Raw genomic sequence first — 17,921 nt, forward strand, 5'->3', positions numbered from 1 at the left:
AAAAAAAAAAAAAAAAAAAAAAAAAAAATCTTCATCGGATAATCTTCGCCCTTAAAGTGAGTTAATTATCAATAGGAGAGGAGAGGTAGGGAGGAACCAAATGGATAAAACCCAGATTATTTGAGAGAGAGGTGGAGTTAAATTTAGGTTAGAGCTGCTAATTCCTTAATTTAAGAGAAAAAAAAAAGATTACAAAAGTTCCGTGGTGGTTCTTCATTGCCTACAAATTTTAGACCAAAGTCAGTTTTTAAAGACTATAATTAAATTTTTTTACCTGCTTCAGTAAATCAGTGAAGATTACCACAGTTATATAGAAAGTAATTTGAGTTTCAAAATGTAAGAAGATAAGATATTCAAATGAAGGGATAAGGTATTAGAAGCCATGCAGGAAGATTATAGTTACAGTGTTAGCTGCAAGTTCTTATCTTAGAGTTCTTTTTGTTTTTGGTACTGGGGATCGAACTCTCCGGTCCTTGCGCTTGCGAGGCAGGCCACCGAACCACTGAGCTAGATCCCCAGCCCCTATCTTAGAGTTCTTATGGAGGTGTTGATAATACAGAAAAGATGTGGTCCTTACAAGGTATAATTTGACAGATTTGGGCATTTTGGTGCAGAGAAATGGTGTCAAGTCTCTGTATCGTCTGTATTGGAGATCATTTCACTTCTGGCCTCGCCTCCTAACACATAAGAGCATTTATTTACATTTTCTAGTCCTCAGTTTCATCTGAATATTACTCAGCAACCCAAGTAGGACAATAATATTACCTCTGAGTGTGTCAGTGATAATTAATATGTGGAAAGCAATTAAAACAATATATGACACCTAGCAAATGCTAGATATTTTCATTCCTACTATTAAAATTATGAAGCATCTATTTTAGCAATGAGCTAAAAGGACATTTTAGAGATAATGAGACCAAGGGTTAGGGAATTTTCCTAATGTTACCCCAGAAGTAAATGGTGGGCTTGTGTGTTGACCCGAGTTGAAAGGAGTATTGGGAAGAGTGGATTTAGATGTGAGCCAGGCTGGGGCATCTGGCTTAGCCCGTACCATTTCCGGTTTTGAGACTTCCCCATGACCCTTAGGTATCAGGAAGCTGTGGCTTGAAGTATGCTGTCAGATCGTGGACATGTGAGTCTGTCAGACTGCTTCAAATCCCACTTCCACCACTTTCCAGCTCTATGAACTTACCCTGTTTCTTCTTCTGTAAGATGAGAATAATATTTGCTTTGTGGTATTGTAAGGATTCATTGAATAAGATCAAATGGAATGAGATAACACATGTAAAGGATATGGCATGTAGCCAGCGTTCAATAACACCAGGTTTATGTAACCGTGGCCCTAAATTTTACCTCATTCTGACATAGTCTGTCCAGGCAGTGGCCAAGAAGATTGGCGTCTTCTCTGCGCTAGTCCAATAACCCTGGGAGCAAGATAGGCCTGAGCTCACAAAACTCTTTGCATTGCAGTCACAGTGATCCCTTTTCAGAAGCGTTAGCTATATTTGGATTCCACAGGAGAAATTTGGTTTCCATAGATGATCCTGATATTCACAGTGGCCCCTGCCCAACTGGGAGGCACTAGACTTGTAGAGGAGTGTAGCAGCTGCTACGCAACCCTAAATAGTGACCTCCTCTGAATGTTGAGTGTCAGTCAGACTTCTTACAGTCTGTGCTCTGGAGAGAATATTAATGAGCATTCAGGAGTGGCTGCCTACAAAGGGAGTCTGCAGAAACGAAGCTCTCATCTGTCTGGTCATTTCTATTTGGAAAGAATATTAATGAGATCTGGATAAGAATCAGACACCAGGAAAGGACAGCTGCTGCAAGAGACACTTACTTGTGTAAGACTTACACATGATATTCAGAAAGTCCTTGTGCAAGGAATTAAGGGGCCAGGGACTCAACTCAGTGGCCCTGCGCCTGCCTGGCAAGTGTAAAGTCCTGAGTTCAATCTCTGGTACTGGAAAAAATAAAAAATAAATAAAAAGAAACGTAGCTTCAAAAAGGAAATGTATTGAGTATCCAATATACATTTTAAAAAACGCTCAGCCTTGGTTATGATTGAAAGAATGAAAACTAACAAAATAACGTACCATTTTCCATACATCTCCTGTCAGAATAAAAAAAACTACAAATGAATGTAGCCTTTCTCATATAGCTGATGGTTCAAATATATGTATTTTTCAGTACTGGGGATTGAACCCAGAGCCCTCTCACTGAAGTATATCCCCAGATCTTTTTTTATTTTTTACTTTGCCACAGGCTCTCACTGAGTTACTCAGGCTGGGGTTGAACTTGTGACCGTCCTGCCTCGTGAATAAGCCTTTTGAACTAGAAATGCTGCTTCTAAGGATTTATTCCAGAGATATGTACCTCCAAGTAGACAACAGTATTAGCACATTCATTGCAGCCTTGTTCAAAATAACAAAGAAACCAAAGCATCCTAAATATTCATTGACAGGGCCTGGTTAAGCTATAAAATATTAGCGAGTATGATATATACTATTGAAAGGTGGAAATAGATACTTATATCCTGAGGTAGGGCGATGTCCAAGACAAAATAAATAATTGCTGAATGTTGTTCAGAGACATTCTTGGATGAAGTTTGATCAGTTATAATTAAAAGTTGACCTTTTTTTTTCTTTAAAAAAATGCTGAATGGCATATTAACATAAAATCATTATATTTTTTTAAAAATGTGTGTTTATGTGTGATGTATATTAACTTCTCTGTGCCTCAGTTTTCTTTATAAAATAGGCATCGTAATGATATTTGATTTGTAAGTTTTGCAAAGGCAAAATGAGATAGCATTTGTAGAATACTTAGAACAGTGACTGACAAAGCTGGGTGTGGTAGCACACACCTGTGATCCCAGCACTCCGGGAGACTGAGGCAGGAGGATTGCAAGTTTGAGCCCAGCCTGGGCAATTTAGTGATTCAGTGAGACTCCAGTTCAGAAAACAAAAAAATAAATAAAAATGGGCTGGGGTGTAGCTCAATGTTCCCTTGGTTCAAGCCCCTGTACCACACAAAAAAAGAAAGAAAGAAACAGTGACTGATACATAGGTACTATTTATTTGCTGTCATTATTATTGTTTTGTATAGAATATATACAATAGAAAATATATACAGTAGAAAGTTTAAACTGCAAACTGTGATAGATTACCTTTGAGAAGTGGGTCACTTTTTACGGCGTAGTGGTTATTATGTTTACTTCAAATGTGAAAGGTCCCTGGCTCAGAACTGGGCAGAAGTAAGTCTTCACAAAGAGAGAAGTTGAACTGGCTCTGGAGAAGGGGTGGACAAGAGCAGGCAGAAACTTCTATTTTCCATATTGTGTATTTCCACATAGCTAACTGACCAGTGAAGAAAATGACAGTTGCAGAGCCCTGCAGAAGGAGATTCCCTTCCTCTAAGGCAAAGAAGGTAAAGAAGAGCGAAGGTGTGGGAGATGGGGAGGGATGCTGATTCCACTGAGGCCGCTGAACCACAAATTTAACTAGAGATTTAAAGGGGTTTTTTTGTACCCAGGATTGAATTCAAGACCTTTAGCTTGCGAATCAGGTGGCGGAACCACTGAGCTAAATCCCTGGCTAAAATTGTTTGTTTTTTTTTAATAGAACTCAGGACCTTGCACTTGTGAGGCAGGTGCAGTGTGCAGTGCTGCTAAGCTAAATCTCCAGCCCTAAGATTTTTAAGTTGTACAAGAACCTTATGAAAGTTAACATTTTCTGGACTTAACTTTTTTTTTATAATTCACTAGTTTACATTTACAGTATAAAAGAAAGTGATTTGGGCCAGTGATTTAGCTGAGTGATTCTGGTGCCTGCCTCGTAAGCACAAGGACCCGAGTTCAATCCCTGGTACGAAAAAAAAAAAAAAAAGTGATTTGTGTTTAATTTGACCTCTAAATAAAAGCTACAGGAAGTTATTACTAAAAGTGCCAAAACAGACTTTAAAAAGAAATGGGTAGTTTTTCTTTTTTGGGGGGGTAGTTTTTCTACTAATTGTAAAATTAAAATGTTGGGGCCAGGGATTTAGCTCAGTGGTTCGGCTGCCTGCCTTGCAAGCACAAGGACCTGAGTTCGATCCCTGGTACCAAACAAACAAACAAAAAAAATGTTGATGCCATATAGAGACTACTAATTTCTTTTCAACTAGTGTTACTACCTCTATTTTGCACTAAAAAAGTCAAACAGCCAAAGTAAATATGACATTTATGAGTTATTTTAAACTTTCTATTTATTTTTGGCAGCTACAGGAATTGAACTGAGGATTTTCATATTGAACTACATCCTCAGCCCCCTTTTTTTTAGGGGGTGAGACTGACCTGGAACTCACTGTGTAGCCCAGGCTGGTCTTAAACTCACAGTGATCCTCCTGCCTCAGCCTCCCGAGTGCTGGGATTACGGGTGTGTGGCTCTCAGCCCCCTTTTAAGTTTTTTGAAAGGTTCTCAGGAAGACTGGGTTTAAACCTGCATTTCTCTTGCCTCAGCTTCCACAGTACTGGGGTTAAAGGTGTGAGTTTTTTGTTTTGTTTTTTGGTACCAGGGTTTGAACTCAGGTCCTTGAGCTTGCAAAGCAGTCAAGGGAACCACTGAGCTAAATCTCTGGCTCTGTATGAGTTATTTTTTAATCTGTGCTTTATGACATAGGCTTTAAGACAATAAGACATGTATACTAAGGTAAGCCCAAGTATGGGGTATGTAAACTGAACCTTTAGAACAAAGTTTATTGCACATGCCTTAGACACAGGAGTACAGAGTGCAGAGTACAGTTGCTGTGCATCTGGAAAGCAGTAGAACCAGGCAGCACTGGTGTTTCTATTGTTTCCTGCCTCCAGATGGGCATGGTGAGGAGGGAGGTGGAGGGAACCTGGGAGGAGGCTCCCTGATCAGCTAGAAGAGAGTCTAGTGACTTTCAAACTGGAACTTTTTTCTTTTTTTGTTTGAGGATGAAACCTAGACATGCTAAGCACATGCTCTACTAGTAAACTATATACCATCCCTAAAATGATAGCATTTTGAAATATAAATCTTATTGAAATATAATTAACATGCCATGTAATTCACTTATTTTAACTGTATGGATTTTAGCCCTTTTTTGTTTTGAGACAGGGTCTCACTAAATTGCCCAAGTGACCCTGAATTTATGATCCTCCTGCCTCAACCTCCCAAGTAGCTGGGATTATAGACTACCATACTCTGCTCATTTTTATTTTAAATTGATACCGAATAGTATGTATTATGGGGTACAGTATGATAATTCAATACATATACACATAATATGGAAACTCTACATTTAACTTTTTGAGAAACTACCAGAGTGTTTTCCAAAGCAGCCGCACCCTCCCGCCAGCAGTGCATGAGGTATATGAGACTTCCTGTTTCTTTATATCCTCGCCAATACTTGTCAAACTATAATTCTCTTACATTCCTATCCTATTTACAGGTGCACAAACAACTGAAACAAAACCTTATAAAAGAATATTGAACTACAGTTTGTGTAATGCATTGTGACATGTTCTATTGCATTCCATTCTCTTCCATTTAAACAAATGGCCTGGGGGTGTAACTCAGTGGTAGAGTGCTTGCCTAACATGTTCCGGGGCCCTGGCTCAGTCCCTAGCACTACAAACAAACATGCTGGTTCCTACCACTAAATGGATTTCACAACTCATTTATTGTGACCCGAAGGTAGAGAAACACTAGGCTATTGTAACCTCTTCATTTTATACAAGAGGAAGGCAAGGCCTGAACAGGTGGCTTGTTAAGGGTCATACTACTAATTAGTGGCAGGTTCAAGATTACAGCCCAAGTCTTTTGGCTGCCTGCTTTAACCTTAGTATTGTTATATTATAGTAGCCTTCCTTCTCAGTAGATAAAAATAAAATAGAATTCTATTCAGACACCATTTCTTTAAACCTTTTTTTTTTCCTTTTTGTGTGCTGGTAATCAGACCCTCTACTACTAAGGTATAACCTCTGCCCAGGAAGGGCAGGGCCCCATTAAATTGGCTGTACAGGCCTCCAATTTACTATTTTCCTGCCTTAGCCTCCTCCTGAGTAGCTGGGATTATAGACATGCACTACTACACCTGGACTTTTGTATGTTTTTCTTAAGCAGAATTTTTTTTTTTTTTTGGTACTGGGGATCCATCTCGGGTCCTTGCACTTGCGAGGCAGGTGGCAGAACCACTGAGCTACATCCCTGGCTCTTAAGCAGAATTTTTAATAGCAATAAACCAGTTAGGAAGGGAAAAAAAATGAAATAAACAATGAAAATAACCCATTTTTTTTCTTTTTCGGCACTGGGGATTGAGCTCAAGGTCTCATATATGCTAGACAAGCACTACCACTAAGCTATACCCGCAGCCCCAGACATTTTATTATCATGAGCTATTATTCCACAGTAATTTTGTACCCTCTGGGCAGGAACATTCCAAGTGAATCTAGGTGATGGGCATTGAATTAGGCAGATCAAATTAATCAGTGTTCCAGATTCAGTTTTTCCAAATCTCAGTCTACTTTGCAGTTAAAGGGCAGCCATTTTCCGTACACTGCCAAGTTGGAATGGTAATGTAATGTTCCAAAGTGGGCAATATAAAATATTTTATGCTGCTTTTTTCTGTTTTTTAGAATACATTTGGCTCTTAAACTTTTAATTTAGTGTTTTCTATCAGAACCATGGATATTAGAAGCATATCAAGTTCTTGTTAAAAGGTGATCTTCCTAGGCCCTATTCCAAACTGGATGAATTAGAATCATGGGATGGGACCTGGAAATTAGTAGTCTAAGCTTTATAGTAGTCCCTGTGTTATTCTTATGTATATTAAATTTGTGACCTACTGATTTAAGTAGGGTTTTTTCCCTCCTTTTTTTTTTTTTTTTTTTTTTTTTTTGTGGTACCAGGGATTGAACTCGGGACCTTGCGCTTGCGAAGCAGGCGGTGGAAACATTGAGCTAAATCCCTGGCCCTTTTTCCTCTTTTTTATGTTGCGTTTCAACTGTCTTTTGGTTTGTAGAATTACTATTTGGCTTTGTCGCCTAAAGAAGCAAATAGTTATTCATTAGCATATGTAAGAAAATACCTAAATTTTATGTCAATAGGTGGAGTTGACTAAAACAATCTGTGTTGAAGGAATTCAGTACTAAAGACCTTTTTAAATAGTATATCTAGCTGGGGACTTAGCTCAGTGGTTCCAGTGCCTGCCTCGCAAGTGCAGGACCCGAGTTCAATCCCCCCCCACCCCCCCCAAAGGATATCTGTTGACTTCCCATAATTTGAAATAAATTTATTTTGGAATAAACACAACCCTACTATACTGTTTCGTTTTCTTTTCCCAAAAGCACGAGTCCATAAAGATAACTGAATCTAACAAATGATTTTAGGTTCCTGAGATCCCTTAACAAATACTTGAGTGCATACCATGTGTCAGACTCTGTTCTGGGAGTTAAACTACAGTTTAAAAATTCTGAGCAATGACAGGGATAGTTCTACTACTTTGGAAAACAAGAAGAACCCCCTTGGGCTGGGGGTGTAGCTCAAGGTAGAGCAATTGCCTAGTCTGTGTGAGGCCCTGGGTCCAATCCCCAGCATCATGAATAACTCTTAGCCCAGGGCCGGAGAGTCAGGAAAGGGATCTGGGAGAAAGTATTCTAAACTGGGACCTATAACCTCGCTTCAGGCAGAAACTAAATCATTTATTTACAAAGGATTGTGGTTCTAGAGAGCGTGCTCACAGAGAGGCGGGAGATCAAGAGGTAAATTGGGCCTACTTAAAGACCTAAGGAAAAGTTGTTTAAAGAGGGGGATTATAAAATAATATTTATTGACTGAAAATAATGATAAAGTTTTGTAGTTGTTGTATTCTGAGACAGGGTCTCACTAGGTATTTCACGCTGGCCTTGAACTCACTAGGTAGTCCAGGGTAGTCTCGAACTCATGGCAATCACAGCCTTCCAAGTGCTGGGATTACAGGCATGTGTCAGCACGCCCATCTATAATGATACAGATTTATCGAGCACTTATTCGGTGATAGGTAGTGTTACGTATACTTGATGCTTAACTAATTTTCAGAGCAAGGTTAATTCTGTTATTTCCTGTTTACAAGGGAGGAAGCTCAGAGAGAGTTTAATAATTTGCCCAAGATCATACAGCTAGCAAGATATGTGAGATTCAAGCAAACAGACTTAAATCCATGGCCTAGTTTTTAGTCTCTTACCATTTTCTCTGTAGTATGTATTGGGTACTTTTTTCTAAACTTGCGATCCTCTTGCCTCAGCCTCCTGAGTAGCTTAGCACCATGTCAGGCCATGTTAGGCATTTTATATAGAATTTTTAACTAGCTAAGGTAGGTGATGATGTACATTTCAGAGAGGTGGAGAAATTTGCACATGGTCATGATAACTAGAAAGATGCAGAATAAGAACTTATAAGTTTTCTTTTCAGCTTTAAACCTTGTATATATTCTTTTCTTTTGGTCTGGTTCTGGGTATTTAACCCAGGGCCATGGAACTGAGCTACATCCTCGGGCCTTTTCATATTATATTTTAAAATAGACTCTTGCTGAGTCACTAAATTGTCCAGGCTGGGCTCAAGTTCATGATTCTCCTGCCTCAGCCTCCCAGAGTACTGGAAAACCTTCTGTATATTTGGTTACATCATGTTATCTTTCAAAATTCATATGCCAACTCTTTTGTTAAAAAAAAAATTATTTATAGCAGGGCATGGTTGTGCACGCCTGTAATCCCAGCACTCAGGAGGCTGAGACAGGAAGATCCCATTGAGTTTGAGGCCAGCCTGGGCTACATAGTGAATTCAAGGCAGCCTGAATTACATGTCTCCCCTCTCAAAAAAGAAAAATATTTATGGTTAAATAACTTAATTTCAGGGTAGAATTTAAGAGACACTGGACATTGTGGCACACATCTGTAATCCCAGCCCTCTGGAGGCTGAGGCAGAAGGATCACCATCAAGGCCAGCCTGGCTACATAGTGAGTTCAAGGCCAGCCTAACCTACAGTGAGACCCTGTCTCAAAAGAAAAAAAAAAAAAAAAAAAAAAAAAAAAAAAAAAAAAGAAGATAATATACAAGGTATAATGGAAAATATGTCAATTGAATTTCTTTTAAAAATACTATAATAAAAGGCACATTGTCATTAATCTTCAAAGTCCTCCCCTTCACTTCAAATATACTTATCCTATCATTTTGCCGCTTTCAGAAGCAGTTCTGGAAGTCCTCTTTTGTGTCTTTAGTTGCATTGAGGTGGCTGCCTCAATACCTTGAATAAATTCAAAACATTTACCTGTCATGGTCGTTTTGACTTTTGGAAAGAACCCGAAGTTGCACAGGTCCAGGCTGAGTGAGCAATGTGGATGAGGACCCACTATGTTTTTACAAGCTTGCCTTTCCACTGGATGGCACTTGGCAGTGGCATTCACCATATTTTGTATCATACCTTGCAAAGACACTTATTTTGTTTTGTTTGGTTTGGTTTGGTTTTTTGAGACAGGGTCTCACTGTGTAGTTGAGACTGACCTGGAACTCACTATGTGGCCCAGGCTGGTCTCGAACTCACAGCGATCCTCCTGCCTCAGCCTCCCGAGTGCTGGGATGACAGGCGTGCACCACCACACCCGGTTTGCAAAGACACTTATAAAAGAGGACTTCCAAAACTGCTTCAGAAAGTGGCAAGAGTGATGGGGTAAATGTATTCAAAGCCAGGGTGTTTGAGATCAAGGGCAATGTGTCTTTTACCGTAATACATTTTTAAAAATTTAAATCTTCATTGTATATTTTGATCAGCCCTTGATCAATTTGGACTGCAAGTTGTGTATTTATGGGGCATATGAAACTATCCAACAGGTAATAAATATTCTAGAATTTTTTTTCAGCTTTAATTGAGTTTATTGGTACATTTTAGGGATACAATACAGTTACATTCACTGTTGGGATCTTGTACCTTTACATGACAGGTCTTGGTTCTCATTTTTTCCCCTTGTCCCTGCCCTCCCTTCACCCCCTCCTCCCCTCCCCATCTACAAACACTTTATTTTCGTCTTTTCATTATCTCACATTTTTTTCTTTTCCCTTATTACCCTTCCCCTACCCGTCCCACCTTCCCTACACCTTTAGCTCCTTTAAATATTCTAGAATTTAAATTAGGGAGTTAGGACTTAATGGTTCAGCTTTGAGAATCATCGGGAATAAGTGACCTTAGATTACTTGAGAGTAGGTGAGCTCACAGAACGGCCCTTGAGTTATGCCTGGGAACTTGTAAGTTTTCTTTTCAACATTAAACCTTGTGTATATATATTTTTTCTTTTTTCCCAATTCTGGGTATTCAACCCCGGGCCATGGCACAGAGCTACATCCCCAGCCCTTCTCCTTTTTTATCTTGAGATAGGGTTTTGTTAAGTGGAGATGAGAGAAAGGGGGTTCTGTGAGGTAACTGAGAATGTTTTGAAAGCTAGAAAAGGAATCAGAGTTCAATTTTTAAAAATACAGAGGAAAATACAATTTTAAACTGAGGGACTAATCAGTAATTTAGACAGTAGAGGATGAGAAGAACTGAGAGCTTGCTGGGCATGATGGCACACACCTGTAATCCCAGCACTGAGGAGGCTGAAGCAGGAGGATCACCTGAACTGCATGGCAAGACCCTGTCTCAAACAAAACAAAACAAATCTGAGAGCTGGCCCAGCTGTTCCTCAGAGTTGACAGGAAGAGATTTTCTGCGATCTTCAGGTAATCAGTTGCAGTAGAATGGTGGGAATGGAAGCCAGACCCCAGTGGGCAGAGGAATGCATGGAAAATAAAGAAGTGGAAATAATGAGTGCACAGAGACGATGGTTTGGCTATGATGTAGGAGCAATGTGAGGTAGTAGGTTGAGAGTGGGGGGAAAAAGGCTAAGAGAAAATAAATAAATAAATCAAGCCTTGCAGCCTAAAGTCCTACCTCCTTGGGAGGCCCAGGCAGGAGGATTGCAAGTTCAAGTCCATCTGAAAATAAAAAGGGCTGAGGATATAGCTCAGTGGTAGAACCCTCGCCTACTATGCACAGAGTCCTGAGTTCAATTCCTAACTCTGCAAAAAAAAAAAGAACTTTTTAAAAATTATATATATGAGGGCTGGGATTTAGCTCAGTGGCACCGCACCTGCCTCACAAGCACAAAGTCCTGAGTTCCCGGTACCGCGGATGGAACTTTACTTTAAGTAAAATTATATATATGAATTTTGGATATGTGTGCATACCTGTGAGGAATGTTAGCACATTTTAGGTAGAGGGGCAGAGTCGGAGGAAGAGAAGAAGTCAGGTTCTGGGAAAGCTCCGTGTTGGATAGAGGCTGTCATGCTTCTTTGGCAAGCAGTTTCCACAAGTCAGATTGCTTCCCGATTACACAACCACTTTTTCATTGCTGTTGCTATGGATTTTAGTTTGTTTTTTTGTGTTTTTTTAGGGCATAAAATACCCTTAAAAGGAGACAAAGGGCAAGGCGTGGTGATAAACACCTGTAATCCCAGCACCGGGGAGGCTAAGGCTGTGAGTTAAAGGCCAGTCCGGGCTATATAGTGAGTTCAGCCAGTCTGAACTAAATGGTGAGACCCTGTCTTTAAAAAAAAGGCAAGGAAGGCCTACCAAATATACAGAAGTGACTTTGTCCTCATCCAAACTCTGGACCCTTGTTGACTTCTGGGAATTTGGTCACTACGACAAGTGTCTTATTGTCTAGATACATGTTTCTGCAGATACCTGGTTAAAGTGCTCCCAGGAGCAGAGGCGGTGATTTTTCTAACACGCCTCCAGGCTTGTCTGTTAGCATGTTTCCAAATAATAAAGTAGTGAGCCTTTTATGTATAGTATTAGAAGTTATTTAGTGGTTCCATCTTTTTATATCACTTGAATATGTCAAGAGATTGAATAAGCTAAAATTACTGAACAATTCAGTATTTTAAAAAATATGTTTTCTTGACAGCTATTCTTAGGTCTGCATGAAGGACACTCATTTTCTTTCCTAATTGTATTTCAGATAAAATTTAAAGCTTCATGCAGTTTTTGTTTTTGTTTGTGTTTTGGTTTTTGGGTTTTTGAGACAGAGTCTCACTATGTAGTTGAGACTGACCTGGAACTCACTATGTAGCCCAGGCTGGTCTCAAACTCACAGTGGTCCTCCTGCCTCAGCCTCCCAAGTGCTGGGATTACAGGTGTGCACCACCACGCCTGGCCCTTCATGCAGTTTTGTACAAGACATATTTTTTTCCCCCTTTGGTGCTGGTGATCGAACTCAGCTCCTTGTGTTTATAAGGCAGGTGGCAGAAACACTGAGCTAAATCCCTGGCCCTACAAGACATATTTATAGAGTTCCTTCTACATGTAAATCCTAGAAGGGCAAGAGACAAGGTAGATCTGTCCTGTGACCTCAAGAATCTATCAGGTAGAATTTATAAAATTATGATAAAGTAGTGGAGGCGATCTATGCTGATGGGGAATTGGATTGAGACAGTTTAGGAAAGGTTCTATGAGAAGGTAGTTTCTCAGTTGAGTTTTTAAAAATGAGTAGATTCAAACTAGTTATGGTGGCACACATCTGTAATTCAAGCATTAGGGAGACTGAGGCAGTAGGACAGTGATGAGTTCAAGGCCAGCCTGAACTACAGAGCAGGACCTTGTCTTGAAAAAAAAAAAAGAACCTGGAACATTTTCTAGTGCTACAAAGTAAGAAAGTTCTTGAAAAAGGTGTGTGTTGAGGGAGGGAGGTTTGAAAGAACATCGGAACAAAGCTGAAAAACCTTCTCATGGCCATAATTGGTACAATTTGAACAACAAGATGATTGATAGTACAAATAAAGTGTCCCTTGTCCAATGTGCTCAGGACTGGAAGTGTTTCAAATTTTATGTTGAAATATTTGCATATATGTACTAAGTTACCTTGGGACTGTTGCCAAAGTGTAAACATAAAATGCAATTATATTTTATATACACCTTATACACACAGCCCTGAAGGTAACTTTACACAGTGTTTCTGGTGTACCTGTGTTTTGACTGCAATCTGTCGTGAGGGCAGGTGTGGAATTTTCCATTTGTGGCATTAATTATGTCAGCACTCAAACAGTTTCAGACTTGGGAACATTTCTGGCTTCAGATTTTTGGATAAGGAATGCTAAATTTGTATTTGTACCCAGGGAATAAAATAAATATCCATGAGTCCCTACTAGTATAAATAAATGGTTGAAAAACTGAGGAGGAAAAACAGAAATAATCTCCTCCTCCTCCTTCTATACAAAGTGGGTTAAGAGTAGGACGATTTATTGGAAAATAGGAATGGGGAATAAGAATAGCTTCTGAGAGACAGGAGGGGTCCCAAATAGATTGCTGACAGAAATATTCTTTATACAACAATCCCAGTTATTAAATGTAGAATGGATGAGGGCAACAGAACAATCACCACTAACAATACTTATAGGTAGGATCCAGCCAGAAATGCTAAAATTAGTGGGAGAAAGAGGATCCAAATATCTTCCTCCAAATATTTGTGAATTACCAAGAGAAAAAATAGTGACTTACAGTGGAGAAACCTAGATGACACTATCTTTTTTTTTTTTTTTTTTTGTACCGGGGAATGAACTTGGGTCCTTGTGCTTGCAAGGCAGCCGGTGGAACCACTGAGCCACATCCCTGGCCCCTCTTAGCCAAGCAGTCAGGTTAGTAAGAAGTATGTGCCTCTGCTACAGTGCAGTGAGGAAGATACCTCAGCGTTTGTAGTACCCTTCTAAACATCTGTAACCTCAATCTCATCTGAGAAGGCACCTTTTTTTTTTTTTTTTTAATTGAGCATTGTAAGATGTTCTGGGCTCATCCTGTATTTGTCCTGCCCAGCTCTTTCTTCCACTTCGCCCAGAGCCCTGATTATTTTTATTGATGAGATGAAGAAACCCAGACTGAGGATCATCCCACACAGCACCTGGCCAGTGCTTTTCTTTTTTTTTTGATACCGGGGATCGAACTCAGGTCCTTGCACTTGCAAGGCAGGCGGTGGAAACACTGAGCTAAATCCCCGGCCCAGGCCAGTGCTTTTCAACAGAATCAGGGACATGAATGACAAGGAAACACAGGGACTATCATACGTTGGAAGAGATTTAAGGAGGCATGACAGCTAAATGCACGGTAGGATCTTGGAACAGACAAAACGTAGAAAACTGGTAGAATTTAAAGAATGTATATAGTTTAGTTAATAGTATATTTTTTTAATTTAAAAAAATTTTTGAGACAGGGTCTCACTATGTAGTTGAGACTGACCTGGAACTCACTATGTAGCCCAGGCTGGTCTTGAACTCAGAGATCCTCCTGCCTCAGCCTCTGGAGTGCTGGGGTTACAGGCATGCGCCACCACGCCTGGCTTAGTTAATAGTATTGTTCCAATGTTAATTTTAAGTTTTGATAATTGTACTATGGTAATGTGAAATAAACCTGGATGGATGTCTATAAGAACTCTTATACTCTTTGCAACTCTTATGTAAATGTGAAATAAAAGGTAAGAGAGCCAGGTATGGTGGCCCTGCCTATAGTCCCAATGTTCTAGAGGCTAAGGGAGGAGTTTGGTTATGAATTTGAGGTTATATAGTGAGACCATGTCTCAAAAACAAACCCATAAATAAATAGAAGAAACAACTTCCAGAACTTTTTCAAGGATGTGAATTTAGCCACCCCGCCCCCTGCAGTATGGGATTGGGCCGATTTGAGATTCTCCTGCCTCAGCTTCTCAGAGTGCTGGAATTGTAGGTGTGTGCCACCACGCATGGCACAGGAAAAGTATTTCATACTGCTTTTATTTGAAATTCCCTTTTGTATCTTGAAATTTGCTTATCTTTTAATTGCTCTCTTTTATCTTTTGACATTCAAATTGGGAAGAGTTGTTGGTAGAAAAACTAAATTTTTATAATCTTGTTTTAAAAAGACATTTTCTCTTCTTGAGTTTGTAGAGTTTTTTCTCTTTATTTTTATTTATTTATTCATTTTTGGTGTTTTGAGAGAGTTTTACTATGTAGTTCAGTTTGGCCTCAGACTCACTATGTAACCCAGTCTTGGCTTTGAATTCATGGTGATATCCCTGCCTCAGCCTCCCCGGTGCTGGAATTCTAGGCGTGTTTGTCACCGTGCCCAGCTCTCTAATTTTTTTGTGGTTGTATTCAGGCAATAGCTCTCCTGCTTGCTTTAGTAATCAGAGAGAGAGAGAGAGAGAGGCACAGGGCGAGAGACAGGGAGAAAGGAAGAGGGGGAGAAAGAGCGAGAGGAGAGAGAGAGAGCTCAAGGTGAGATTGGATTTTTGAGGACAGCATTTTATTAGTGGTTTGGGGAGGGTTAATGTGGTGGCAGGTCATTCGCTTTCCTCCCAGCCTGGTTTCTGATAGGTAATTCCCTTGGTCAGGTGAACTTGTAAACGAATTCATTAGAATAGGTTTCCTGAAGCAGCTCTAGTCTTCACCTTAAGCAGCAGCTGCAGGAAGCAGTTACCTGGGGCCGGGTTTCCCAGTGAGTCATCGAAGCCCAGCCTTCATTTTCAAGGACCTTTGGCCAGAGATCGTTATCTCAGGGCTCCAGCTCCCCCTCGGGATTGTTTCCCTGTGCCTAATGAACTCTGGACTGGGAGTTAGGACTCCAGCTTTTTTTCTAACCAGCTCATGAATTGGGGAAAATTATTGGCTCTTTATGGGGCTCAGTTTCCTTGCTATATAAAAGGGCGTTCTGTTACCTGATTTTTAAGCTTCTCTTTTGATGTAAAAATCTTAAGTATATACCTAAAACTGAAGGTATCTTTCTTATTAGCAAGCAGTACCTCTTTCCATGTTTCCCATTAGTATTTGTTCTACTACTATTCTTTGGGGTTTTTTTTTTGGTTGGTTTGGTTTTTGTTTTTTGGTACCGGGGGTCAAACTTGGGATCTTACACTGGGGAAGCAGGCGGCAGGAACCACTGAGCTAAATCCCCTGAGCTAAATCCCCAGCCCTTGTTCTACTACTGTTCTTCTAGCATCTGAGCCTAAAACTCTTAGTAGTTTGTGTTATATCCACTTCCTTTGACTCTTGCACAGTCCATCCTTCCAGTTGACGTGCCAGTAAAATGCATATGACCTAGGAGGTTGGGCTTTGGAATCTGAAAATCTGGAAACAAAACTCTTATGGAGGGCTGGGGATTTAGCTCAGTGGTTCCGGTGCCTGCCTCATAAGCACAAGGGCCGGAGTTCAATCCCCGGTACCCAAAAAAACCAAAACAACAACAAAAAAACCTCTTATTGAGAGAGACTTGGGTGGGTAAGAAACAATACCACATCTTTAATGTCAGCCCATAAAAGCTAAGATATTCATTTATAGTGGAGAGAATTTCAGTTAATTTTACATTTCCCTGGAAGTAGGAATGATTATCTCTGATGTTCACATTTTGGGAAGATAAAGTCATCCCTGAGTATAGGGGTGGGCCAGGGTCCAATCCCCTATACTGCTTTTTGTTTTTTTTGTGCCTGGGATTGAACTCCAGACCTTGTGCTTGTGAGGCAGGTGGTGGAACCGCTGAGCTAAATCCCCGGCCCTATACTGCAGTTTTTAAAAGTCTGTATTTATTTAATTATATATTTTGTTTTTCACTCAAACTTCTAATTCTTACAAAATACTAAAGTCTGTATAGTTTGGGGTTTTTTTGTTTTTTTGTTTTTTTTTTTTTTTGAGACAGGGTCTCACTATGTAGTGAGACTGACCTGGAACTCACTATGTAGCTCAGGCTGGTCTGGAACTCACAGTGATCCTCCTGCTTCAGCCTCCCGAGTGCTGGGATTACAGGCGTGCTCCACCACGCCCAGCCACTAAAGTATATATATTTAGGTACATATTTAGTACAGATGCAATCCCCCCCCCTTTTTTTCCTTTTTTTGAGGCAGGGTCTCACTCTAGTTCAGAGTGGTTTTGACCTCACTATGTAGCCTGTGCTGGCCTTGAACTCATGCCACTCTTCCTACCTCAGACTCTCTAGTGCTGGGATTACAGACACATACCACCACTACTGGCTGTTCTCAATATTTTTCTTTTTTTTGGTTTTTTGAGACAGGGTCTCACTATGTAGCTGAGATTGACCTGGGAACTCACTATGTAGCCCAGGCTGGTCTTGAACTCGCAGTGATCCTCCTGCCTCAGCCTCCCGGGTGCTGGGATTAAAGGCGTGCACCACCATACCTGGCAAGTCCCAATATTTTTCATTCACAGTTGGTTTATTCCTTTGATGCAGAACCCAAGGATACAGAAAGCCAGGTATACTTGCCACTGCTCTCCTACTGGAAGAAAATTTTTATAGATTTTCAGCTGTGTGACTCAGGAATTCTTTCCTACTTTCTACCTTGACTAGAAGTGATGGTTTTAATTGTTATTTATTACTTGTAGTGGAAAGAAATGGAATTTGAAATCAAACAATATAGATTTGAATCTCAGCTCTGCAGTTTAGTGATCTTTATAAAGTTATTTATCTAAACTGGCATGTTGGCACACGCCTTTAATCCCAGTACTCAGGAGGCGGAGGCAGAAGGATCATTGAGTTCAAGACCAGCCTGGGCTCAACTACATAGTGAGACTCTGTCTCAAAATAAATAAATAAATAAATAAATAAAGTTATTTATCTGAATCTCAATTCATAAATTTAATAAAGCCAATCTTGTAGAGTGGTTGCGAAGTTTGAAATTTGTGCTCTGCATAAAGTAGATGTTTCATGGGAGGCTGAGTCAGGAAGATCACCATAAGTTCGAGGCCTGCTTGAACTACATAGTGAGACTGACTCAAAAAAACAAGAAAAAGTAGATATTTCAAAATGCTTTTGGTCAACAGTCTAAATCTTTTTTTTTTTTTTTTTTTTTTTTTTTTTTTTTTTTTGGGGTTTAT

At 40.0% G+C, this 17,921-nt stretch overlaps 1 protein-coding gene across 5 annotated transcripts in view; it reads left to right on the plus strand.

Moving 5' to 3' along the window:
* Window positions 1–17,921, plus strand: part of Lima1 (LIM domain and actin binding 1) — a 99,336-nt gene that overhangs the window by 12,926 nt on the left and 68,489 nt on the right. The window contains exon 2 of one of the 5 annotated variants that reach the window (XM_010623665.2): window positions 3,356–3,429. The exons of the other annotated variants lie outside the window; for them this stretch is intronic. The gene's annotated coding sequence lies outside the window, so the exon portion shown is untranslated. The remainder of the gene's footprint in view (window positions 1–3,355; window positions 3,430–17,921) is intronic. 5 annotated transcript variants of the gene reach the window in all.

This window comes from Fukomys damarensis, unplaced genomic scaffold (assembly GCF_012274545.1).
Source record: "Fukomys damarensis isolate Sample0158 unplaced genomic scaffold, DMR_v1.0_HiC HiC_scaffold_15, whole genome shotgun sequence".
Lineage (NCBI taxonomy): Eukaryota > Metazoa > Chordata > Mammalia > Rodentia > Bathyergidae > Fukomys > Fukomys damarensis.